This window comes from Tupaia chinensis, unplaced genomic scaffold, assembly GCF_000334495.1.
Source record: "Tupaia chinensis unplaced genomic scaffold, TupChi_1.0 Scaffold000288_2, whole genome shotgun sequence".
NCBI lineage: Eukaryota > Metazoa > Chordata > Mammalia > Scandentia > Tupaiidae > Tupaia > Tupaia belangeri.
The window spans coordinates 492,827-503,103 of NW_006159773.1; the positions used below are offsets into that span (position 1 = coordinate 492,827).

General features: G+C 36.4%; 1 pseudogene; it reads right to left on the reverse strand.

Annotated features, from left to right (window-relative positions):
* Positions 1–10,277, reverse strand: part of LOC102491033 (ferritin heavy chain-like) — a 14,716-nt pseudogene that overhangs the window by 1,447 nt on the left and 2,992 nt on the right.

The window sequence follows — 10,277 nt, forward strand, 5'->3', positions numbered from 1 at the left end:
GCTCCTCTCCTCTCCTCTCCTCTCCTCTCCTCTCCTCTTCTCTCTCTCTCTCTCTCTCTCTCTCCAGTGAGCACACACACCCCATGACAAAAACTTTAAAGAGAAAAAAAGAAAAATCTATTCAAAGTTCTGCTTCATTACAAGCGTCCAATTATTATTATTGATGGCTTCATCAATTGGAATTTTAACCAAAATTTTCTGGAGAGACCCAAAGAAAGCATCTTAGGATCCAATTTTAGGCTGCTCATTGCAGAGCCTAAACTACTAGCTTGCCAAATATGAAATCCATTCCATTATTCCCGGCAAGAGAAAATGAAATTTGGATTAAACTCTACTAACACTGGTCCTCATGGTCAAAGAGATCTTTTCCACAAAGGTTCTCATAAGAAAATCTTTGGTAACTAACAAAGAGATTACAAGTGTTGACATGCAGGCTCAGAAGTGAGCAAAGACTGAAGCTTTGTGACTGACTTTCCACCCGTGATGTTTCGATCTTCTCTCTAGACCTCCTTAGCATCTCTACCACATCACATCCCAGCCAAAGTCATCGGTGTTGAACTGCCTGATTCGACATGCTGGTAACAGAAAGACTAAAAGTAGAAGGCAGGAAGAAGAAAAAGCAAGAGGCATACTTTTCCATGTACTCACTCATCATTTAGTAAGAACATATTAATTTGCAGCTGCAGCTAGTGTTGTCTTAGACTATCTCCTCCAAACAATGTGAATGGGCAGTGCAGGTTGCTATGGAACAGCCCCCCACAACATGTCACTGGAATACTCCAAAGAATGAAGATGTGACCCTCTAAGATGTTCCCTATGGTGTCATTGTAGAACCTCAAGAAATGCTTGCTAATATTGGATCAGGGAGAAGGAGTGAAGCAGAATTGTGTCTGTGAAGCAAAGTTTGCCTCCTTTTGTCCTCCCCTAAGCTTGGCTATTAATCACACATACACACAAAAAGGTATAATTAATTTACCTCCTCACCTACCTGGAATATTGTGATAATTTACTCATGAATATTGTAAAGTGTTTTGAAAACATCAAGTGAAATAAAAATGCTAATATTCTAAAATACTGTATAACACCTTCATTTGAATAGCATCTTCAATACACAATAATGTAACTTGATTTAATTAAGAAATACAAAGGTAAATTATACAAATCAGAGGAAGAAATAAATTAAAAAGGATAGTCCAGGGAGAGAGGCATGTTATCAGAGAAGATTAGAAAAAGAGATGGTGAATCAATGAGGCAGAGAGACACTAGGAGGCTGTTTTACTTGAGAGAAGATACAGACAAGGTCTCTCCTTAGACAATCTGCTACATTCCCTGGTACCTAATTATAACATTAAATGCATCGGCATCTCAGATAACATGAATGGTAATGGTGATCATCGCAGAGACACAGAAGAGCACTTAGTTACCCTTTGGGAGAGTAAATGCCATCATTACTGAGAATAGTTGAGGTCATAGAAAAGTTGAACAATGTAGTTAAGTTGCGGCTAACACTGAGGATCTTGCTCCCCTTCTATGGTTTAGTTTCCAGGAAACACCTGCCCATCTAGGAACGTTTCCCAGCCACTCTGTCCCTAAAGGAGGCTGGTGGCCCTTCTGCCTGAGGGTGGGGGCAGGATTAGTTGTGTCATTTCCAGGCTGACAGTGGATAATAGCAGTGCGCTTTTATCATTTTCCTTCCCACAGTGACCCTTGAGCTTACATGTTGAAGATAGGAGCATCAATGAATGGAAAGAGCCTGAAGCCCAGAGCCCTTACTTGAATAAAGAAACCCAAGGGAGCTGTCCAACCAATATCTACTTTGGACCAACCATGAGTGAAAAATAAAGTGCTAGCAATATACTACCATCATTAATAATATATTTTTATTTGTAAGGTCAGATTTTGATTTAAACACCTGTTATTAGAATGAACAGGGGCCAGCAGGTGGCATGGTGTTTAAGGTGCTGGATTCCCGCAGGGCCAACCGCAGTTCCAGTCCCAGACCCGGTGGCTTGAAAATGACAACAAATAAGCATAAATAAATTTTTTTTTTTAAAGAAAAAGAATAAACATATATTACAGACTGTGCAAAAACTGGAGTGAAGGAGCAGGGAAAGAATTCAAAGTTCCACTAGGATAAGTACATAAGCAAAGTGGAGAGGCAAGAGAGAAATACGGTTAGCAAGCCTGGAAGGAAGAGTTAGACAACAGTTTATTCTTCAATATAGCAGAGGTTGGGGCCGGCAGGTGGCATGGTGGTTAAGGGCGCTGGACTCCCACATGGCCGACTGTGGTTCGAGTCCTGGACCTGGCAGCTTGCTTTCTCACTTTCCCTCTCTCTTTTTCTCTCTCTCACTTTGTCCCTCTCTAGTCAAATTAAAAATAAATAAATAAATAAATCTAAAAAATATATAGCAGAGGTCAAATAAGATAAGAAAATTTTCTTTGCAGTGCATTGAATTTATAAATCAGGGTGTCAAATTTATCTTTAGTAAAGCAATTTATATTGAGTATTGGTAAAATAAATCAAACTGTAGTGAATGAGAACCGAAGAGAAGTTGAAGTAGAGAAAAAATATATAGAAAATGTTTATTAAACTTGGCTTTACAGGGAGCAAAGGGTACAGGAGGGCACCTAGAGGGAGCGGTAAGGAGGAAGGACAATCTTGTTTTGTTTGTTTTGTTTTAGAGTTGATTCGATTGGCATACAATTTTGTGACTGGAAACACTGCAGCAGACAAGATGTGGTGTGAGAGATAGAAGAGTTCTCTGAGAAAACAAGAAGAGAGTCCTCGTGGAAAAACTTCCTTTAAATGGCAGGAAAGGCACTTCTTCCTCCTACACCAAAAAGAGGCAAGAAGAGGTGTTGCTATAAATTGTGGGAAGAACTTCTACCTACACTCACTGTGGGATTGCAAAGAATTGAGGAAACATGGACAATAATGTGTTAATTCAAAAGCTAGAGAGAAGGAGGGCCAGCAGTTAGCATAATGTCTATGTCGTTGGACTCCCATGTAGTCAACCACAATTTGAGTCCCAGACCCGGTGGCTTAAACTCATGTCAGGTGCATGTGCATGCGTGCGTGCCCAGGATCCCAAGAGAATGGAGAAGGGGTTGCAGCGTCGCCATTCCCCCGGGAGGTGATTTCTCACTTTCTGTCTGTCTCTGTCTTTCTGGCGAGCGCACGTGCCCTATAGCAGAAAACCTCTCAAAAAAAAAAAAAAAAAAGAGAGAGATAAGGAAATGGGAGTAATATCAAGACCATATGAACTCAAACAAGAATCAAAATATATTTTTAAAAAAATGAGGGGTGCAGATGGTGTAATGGTTACCTCGCTGGACTCCCACATAGTGAACTGTGGTTCGAGTCCTGGAACCAGTGGCATAAAACTCACACCAGTTGAATGTGCGCATGTGCCCAAGATCCCCAGAGAATGTAGGAGAGGAGGAGAAGGGATTGTGGTGCGGCTATCCTGCCTGGGGGTGGTGATTTCTCATTTCCTGGCTCTCTGGCAAGCGTATGTGCCCTATAACAAAACAACTCTCCCTAGTATATATATATATATCCAGAAATGGAGGATTGGCTCCATGACCTGGTAGTTAAGGCTACCTAATCCCACATCCCCTACCATGGAGTTGAGTTTTGGAGGTGGCAACTTGGAAAACACTCCAGGTACACAAGCGTGTGTGCCCAGAATCCTGCAGGGAGGGGAAAATGGAGGAGAAGTGCTTGAGATGTGATTCTGCCCCACTGGGGGGTGCTTTCTCCTCTCTCCTGCTCTCTGTCTCTCTCTCTGGCAAGTGCACATGCCCTCTAATAAAAAAGAAGGAAGAAAAAGAACAGGAGGCAATTCTAAGAATATATGTAAATACAGAGATATAAATAGATTCACATAAAAGATTGCAGGTGTGAAAGTAAAACAACATGTAGAAGGAAGATAGCTTTTTCATAGATACCGGCAATGTATTTGATACTTACATTGCAACTATTCTTAGTGCAGTGAGGATGAAGAAAACGAATTCTTATCAAGAGATTACAACGTGCCAAATAGTGGGCCAGTTTTACAAATATTCTCTCATTTGTTCTATTACATATCACACATCCATGAGATATGATTCCTATTTTTTATATATGCATTAATAATTTCAGTAAGTTAGAATTCAATTCATCATTAGTAAGTAACAGAGGTTCAACTTTTATCTGTCTGACTTAGAAACTTAAATCTTTGGGCCAGTAGGCAGTATGGTGGTTAAGGACACTAGACTCCCACATGTCTGCCTGTGGTTTGAGTCCCAGACCTGGTAGCTTATTTTCTCACTTCCTCTCTCTCTCATCAAATTTAAAATAATAATAATAATGATGATAAAGTTAAATAAAATAATTTTTAAAAAAAGAAACATAGCCTCATTACATTTCAAAACTGTTACTGCTTTAGTCAATGAAGGAACATTTGTTTTGGAAAAGATAAATGAGAATCGATCAATTATTTCCAAATCTTACTTCCTATATTGTCAACTTTCTAAAAACAAAGTCTGTGTCTCTTTCATCTCTGTTTCTCATATGCCCAGCACAGTGCTAACATATACTGAAGATGCCCAATAAGTTATTTTAGCACTAAATTTCATTCCCTTGTGACTATTTTAAAGTTCATGGCAGTATAAAATGAAAATATTATTAAGAAAGACAAAGAGAGCAAACAATTTAAGAAAAAAACATATAGAAAGTTATAAACAAATAACTACCTTGGTAAAGTAAAAGGTACTGTAAATTCATAAAATGGGATAATTGCAAGGGTTATTCAAGTGGTTTGCACATACTGGGGACGATACGTTCCTGTCAGTGAACAAGACGGCACATTCACGCTCTTTGGCAGATCCTAATATCTTTAAGTCAGCAGCATATTGTTGTCAATTAACCACTATCAACTATTCCCAAAATACTTTTTTTCTCAAAATTCCATATCCACACACACACTGCAAATAATGATTTTTTGTTTAAGTTGATTTTAACCCATTTTCAGACTCTATGTGGGAAGCTCAAAGAGTTCTCCTTTCAAAAATTAGACATAATATATATACAATTTTAACAACATGGAGTTAAGAGTTTGGAGGCAACATAATGCATATTCTAACGAAAGTTCACAGTTTTAGGTATCAAAGGAAATCATAATATGCATAATGCACAATAAGCAACATTTGCAAACTACATGTAGTGTGTGGGTACATCTGGTATAAAATTTAATTTGAATACTATATTTGTGTTATGCACTTAGCATGCCAAATAGTCCAGCATTTTCAGTCCCCCCAAATAACAAAATATTTAAAATGCTTTGCTACAAATATGTAATCGACGATGCTCTATAAACAAAAATCACAGGAAAGGGAAATGGAGTGGCCTAAAGTGAAAATACTGTATTTGATTATTTTATTTAAAAACTAATTTATTGCTTTTTATAAAATAATGCATGCTTTTTCTAATGAAATGTGAGCCAAAAAAGTCTTTAAATCAAACCAACTAGAAGTTGTTCTAGTTAACCGAAGGTGAACATCAGACTAGAAATGTCTATATGCACATATTCATATAAACAATAAATGAATATAGACAAAAACGAGTATAAAATAAGAATTATTCTCTGTATTAAAAAAGTTATTTAATTTTATTTAAAATCATAGAACGTTTACAATAATACAGCAGTAAATACAGATTTATGTTTTTCCACCATCAAAATGAATAAAAATCACAGGGAAAAAATTGAATACAGTTACTTTTTTAAATGTATTTTACATCCAAATACCACTTATTAATACACTATTAGAGGATAAGAAAATTACCACACTTACATTTCTTCCTATCTTTCATTTTATTTGTTGTTAATTATTATTTAGGGGCTGTCAAGAAATGTTGTATTTACACTCTGTCCTGTTAGGATAATTCCCACAGATAGTCTTAGTTTTACACTGAAATGAAATGACACTCACCTCCATTTACCATTTCCTCTCCAATTCTGAGTTCTCTATTTTAATTCTTTGCATGGCTGGCTGAATTTCAGCATCAATTTATTTTTCCAGGAAGGACTTGCCAATGCTGAGTTTATTTATGTTTGAGAATGGCTACCTCTTATCTTCACATTTAGTTGACAGCTTTGATGGGTATAATATTCTCTGTTCAAACTGTTTCTCAGAATTAAGCTTATTTTACCCTGGTGTTTTTGAGAACTGAACACTGATGTGAAGAAATCTGAGGCCAGACTGATTCACTCTCTTAAAGGTAAAGCCACATGTAATTTTTGCTTAAATGCCTCAATCATTTTTCTTTAATTTGTAAGGTTTGGTAACTTAAGGTATGAATCAAGATTACTTATTCAATATTAACCTTCTCTAGAATATGGTGTGCTCTTTTACTTTGCAGATTCAATTCTTAATTTCAAGAAATTATAAAGTTATGTTTTTTTAATTGATGGTCTTTCAATTATTTCTCTTAAATTGAGAAATATCAATTGCTCTTAGACAATCTCTTTTTTTCAATGTATGAATTTTTCCTAAATGCATAAAATTTACACCTTTTTCTTTGGAATTATATTCTTTCGTCATCGTTAACTGGATTTTCATTTCTGTTTCTTTTCTTTGTGCTTCTGATACTTTTAACTTTGTAATGATGTTATTTGGGACTTCAAAGGAGAAATTCTGCACATTCCAGCATAAATAAAAAAAAGTCATACAAATAATGAACATGAAGAAGTTAGAAAAAGAAGATACCCACATAAACAAAATAAAACAAAACTACTTTTCAGGCAAAAATAATTGATGTTTCTAATAACAGAAATTTATGCTTTTTGAACCTGCTCCTTGCATCAAACATTCTTCGAATGTCAATTATAACTAGATACCCTGAACTCAATGACTTTCAAAACAAAATAAAACTCTTAGGTGCTCTGATTAGCATTTGAATGACATTAATCAGTACTTTGGCCAAGGGGCCACCAGGTGGCATGGTGGTTAAGGCACTGTACTTCTGCATGACTGAATGCAGTTCAAGTCCCAGACCTGGTGAGTGAGGTTCAAGTCCCAGACCTGGGGCCTCGCTTTCTCATTTTCTCCCTCTCTCTCTCTTCCCCTCTCCCACTCTGGTGAGCACATGTGCCCTATAGAAAATTTTAGAATAATAATAATAAATTAAATTAAATTAAAAATTTTTTTAAAAAATATTTTTTGCCAATTATGTGCTTAAATTGTCTGTGCCCAATGTCCAGTACTTCCCTCCCCAGTAGTGTAGATTAAAATTATTAAAATTGGAGATTTTAAAATGCTTATTTTACTGCCAGGTTTCATGTCACTTACAGAAAGCATACGTTTTTGGATTTCTTTTTAAGTAACTGCTTTGTTCATCTTTGAAAATAACTTCCTAGGATGATGAGGACACCTTGGAGCTTCAGAAAAAGCTGAAATGCATGAATAATTTTATTTTCTTAAATTTTTTTTCTTTTGCAAAGAAGCAGATGGCCTAAAAGAAACTGAAACTGGGTAACTAGGATCTCAAAGAGCAATAAAAAAAAAATGACGCTAGAAAAATTAAATATCAAACCAGGGACTAAAAAATATTTAAGTGTTGAATGTCACTATAAGTCTCAAAGTCATCTCCTTATCCCACCAAGGGACCTAAAGGATCAGAATTCCTATTCTCTCTCTTTATGGGAGAGAAAAGCCCCCCACAGATGTATTCTTCTTAGTATTCCATTCAAAGCGACTTCAGCCCATATGGAAAACATCACAGATATAGACTTTTAAAGGAAAAGACTTCGAACAGTATGAGGTGAGGGATGGAGATCTGAAGAGACGTGAAAGATCCTGAGAGTAAAACACCCACTCACACAGAGATGCCGTAAACCCTAGGGACGAATCATGACCAATAATAATGCTTTCCAGAATGATTCTGTTATTCCCTTAAAAAGTAGGTAGAAAAACACTATACTCACTTTTTAAATTGTCTTATTTGATTTATCATGATTATTATGATGTTTTCATCTATTTCATACATTCGATCATTGTCCATCACTACGGCTTGAAAAATCAATTACCCAACATGGAAAGAAACTAAGAATGAGAGAGGTTAAAAGACTACTTAGAAGAGGGGCCAGCAGGTTGTGTGGAGAGTAAGGCGACTGGATCCCACATGGCCAACTGTGTGGTTTGAGTCCCAGACCTGGTGGCTGGAAAAACATGCTGGGCACATATGTGTGTACCCAAAATCCTGAGAGGAGAATGGAAGAAAAGGATCCTGGCATGACCAGTCCCCCGGGAGTGATTTCTCACTTTCCCTCTTTCTTTCTCCCTCCAGCCTCTACACATGCCCTATAGCAAAACTTAAAGAAACAAACAAACAAGCTACTTAAACGGAAAAGTGGAACCAGATAGAAATGCAAGAAAATTATAGATTATGGTAGGTTTAATCATTTATAAATCTTATTTTCTTTTTCCCATGGACATCACGTTTGATTCTGTTTCTGTACATGGTCGTCTGTTACTTAATTTCACTTGCTGCTCTGGAAAACGAAGGAACAATTAATGGCAATTTTTGTTTTTTTCACAGACTACTATTGCATTAATTTTTCTCTTTAAAATGTAGATACAACCAGTGCATGGCCTGGTGGTTATGGTTGGTGGATCTCACATGGCTGGCTGCATAGTTCAAGTCCTAGATCCGGCAGCTTGATGGGCACACTGTGTGTGTGTGTGTGTGTGTGTGTGTGTGTGCCTGTGCGCACGTGTGTGACTGCCCAAAATTCCAAATGGAGGGAGAGATGGAGAAGTGATTGAGAGGTAATCATTCTCCATGTGGGGGGGATATTTTCTCAATTTCCCTCTCTCTCTTTGTCTCTGTGTCTCTCTGGTAAGTGCACATAGCCTGTGGCAAATCAGAAAAAAAATAAGATAAAGTGTGTAATTATTTATTATCACAAATTAAGATTAAAATCTCCCTGAAAAAAATAAAACCTGCGTATAATGAATATGAGATTTTAAATATAGATTTGTTAAAAAAAGAGATACAATTATTGATAGAAAGCAAACTAAGAAATATAAAGGTGTTCACCAGCCACCCATAAATATCTGAAATAATTACAATGACATGAAACGTTGAAATTATGTTATGCATTTGAGCAAATGGAAAATCCATAAAATCCATTTTTATATTATAAAATGAGATTTTAAGAAATATCTGTCTATTTAATGGTTCATTTTGCAAAAAAAGAAGCCTTTGTCACTTCTAAATAACTTTACAAGCTTAGCAGCCTATGCTTATTTTTATTTCTTTCTAAAGTAAACTGTATACATGTAAGAGCAATTAAATGTATGTAGAGTTAAAAAGAATGCGAGATTGTGACAAAAGAAAATGTCTTTCTTCGAAGTAAACAGAAAGGTACATTTTTCTGCTTTTATTCATGAGTAGAAAAAAAATTTTTTATAGCTCCTTGCTGGTAAGAAATTTTATTAAGTAGGTAAACTGAGTGTGTGCCTGTTGCCAGAACCAGGTCTATAATTCAGGTACCCACCACTAGGTGGCAGTAGGAACATCTAGGGTAATTTTGACCTCTTAAATTAGCTTTATCTAGATTCCACACTTATCTCCTGCACTGCATCTGGAGTTTCTAAAGGAATCTCATGCCAATTTTGTTGTTGTTGTTCTTAAAATAATAATAATAATAATAATAATAAATTTCAAATAAAACATTAATTACATATCTGTTTCCAAAGAGATATTAGAGGCAAGGTTGAAAGGTAGATAGCTTCAGAGATGGTCCTTGAACATTTGCTAAATTGTTCTCCCTCAGATTGGGTTGAATTGTACTGCACTGAACTAAATCAAGTCAGCACAGATAGACACATTGCAGGAATGTTTAAATAGGTTTTGTCACCACTTACCTTAATTTAGGTTATAAAATTACTCTGACATGCTTCACAGAGGCAGGAGCTTTCCTGACTCTGCTCCTTCAGGTGAGTTTTAAACTCCCTGCTTACTCTTATCAGGATGAAGCATCACATTTTATCCTGATAATGAACTCTGAAGCAATTTCTCCTTGCAGGACTGTTACTCCTCAAAAATAGACTGAAGAAATTCTTGTCGGAGCACTCTGTTTTTTCCTACTCCTAAACCTACCCACGGCTCACAACTGTCACCTCTGTTATAAGCCACACTCACTAAGAATCAATGCATTTTTAGATATGTGGTCTTCTGTAAGCCTCTTCAATACGTTTCCTCTGTTGAAGCTTTTTCTAATTTAAAA